A 2,085-nucleotide genomic window follows, 5' to 3' on the forward strand; every position below is an offset into this window, starting at 1 on the left:
TTTTTTATACCCTTTACGAAATAATAGCAATAACTGTTATTAAAGTGTTCCATATCGTTATTAGAACATCTAGTACTGGTTATAAGTTTTATAATAATAAATGTATTAAGCTGTTGTATACTCTGTATGAGTTAAAAACATGATATGTTTTTAACTCATACAGAGTATACAACAGTTTAATACATTTATTATTATAAAACTTATAACCAGTACTAGATGTTCTAATAACGATATGGAACACTTTAATAACAGTTATTGCTATTATTTCGTAAAGGGTACAAAAAACGTTGTATACTAGTTGTACAATAATTTAATAAAGAATAAGGTTTATAGTCACTATACAACTGTGCTAGCAATACGCGTTTTATATCCAATATTCACCTGTTTAACTGTCACATATAGTATACAATAGTCTTATAATGGCATATAGAATTCTAATAAAGAATAAAACGCATTTCTTTCAGTGCAGAGGCATTATTTTTGCAATAACTTGATACGCAAAATTACCAAGATATTTTAATTCTGCGGGTGTTATATGAAAGAGAAAGAATCCTTTTATTGGAAGAAATTATTTTATTGTTCCTTACCACTGCAAAGACGTACCACAAAGACACCGTCATTTTTGTGTTATAAACAATTACAATAAATTTGTTGCTATTATATTTAGAGAGATTATTTTTCCAGATTCGTAAAGCTGGAATTTTTACACAAATTTAAAAAAAAGTTGTTCTAACTTAATTTGGGGGAAAGTTAGACACTTTTTTAAAAAAATCACAGCTACTTTGTTTATAACAATTAAGACTTCTAATAAGTGCCATTTCGAAGATACCTAAAGAGCTAAAGTTTGTGTGTGAAATTTTCGAGGACACTAGCTTTGTAAAAGCGTCTCTGAGAATGCTCCAAATAATGACTTCCATACAAGATGACTGCGAGTCAGTGGAGGGGGAACCTACAAATCCACGAGCAAATTGATAGAGCAAGTTATAGGTATCTCTGGAACTTGTTGACCGATTTTGATGTTTTCTTTTAATTTGGGGTACCTTCTTGCGTATATCACAAATATGCGTTTTGTTAATAAATAAAAATTTAAATTAATCCAGTAATTTGTTTAAACATTAACAATTTTTTTTTGCAAAATATCAACATCTTTTGTAATGTTTTGAAATGGAACAGTATAGGAATGATTAAATATCATTTTTTAATATAATAATAATACAATTAACTAAGTATTTTGTTAAACTTTTACCAAAAAAAAAAGTCTAAATTATCAACATTTGACGGGAAGTCATAGATATAGGTTCAATTTTTTCTTATTAATAAATTAACATTTAAATAATTGAATAATTTGTTTAAACATTAAAACATTTTAAAATATCAATATTTAAGGTTTTTTCAGGTTATAGGAATAATTAATTTACATTTTAATATAAGCTTTATTAATGTAAACAATGCATTTTTATTTTCTTTATTTATATAATATAATTCTTACTTTCACATAGGTATTATGTAAATATATATTGTTCCATTTATAAATATCTTACATGCTTATAAAATAAAAAAGGTAAATTATTGTGCTCGCCTACATATAAGTATAACAATATATTATTTAGATTCAAACATAAAATTATCAAAAATCTAATCGCAATACATAAAAAAAATGTTGCTGCGGAAACTGTTCGTCAATTGTTGCGCATTCTAAGTGGAAAGACAAAAAAATCTGCATTCTCATAAGACTTCGCACTAAATAGTGAAAAATTATTTTATCTCGTCTCTTAAGTATCCAAACTAATCATAATTTTTTTTGAGGATTTTCTTCATATTAATAAGCTTATACATATGAATTTTTTTATGTATATATGTTTGTCAGTTCCATATCAGATAAACCTCCTTAAGGGGGCGATTTAGTATGTATATTTTTACCGTGTAACAGAGCTTCAGATGAGGACACAAATCATTGAAGAAATTAACATAATTGAATATTATTATATATCAATGTACTCGCAATGGTTCCCGCTAGTGAGTGAAATAAATTTCAATGCTCATGAGAACGGAAGAATAATTTAAATAAAATTGTGATTACCTCAA

Source organism: Anoplophora glabripennis, unplaced genomic scaffold (assembly GCF_000390285.2).
Source record: "Anoplophora glabripennis isolate ALB-LARVAE unplaced genomic scaffold, Agla_2.0 scaffold1868, whole genome shotgun sequence".
Lineage (NCBI taxonomy): Eukaryota > Metazoa > Arthropoda > Insecta > Coleoptera > Cerambycidae > Anoplophora > Anoplophora glabripennis.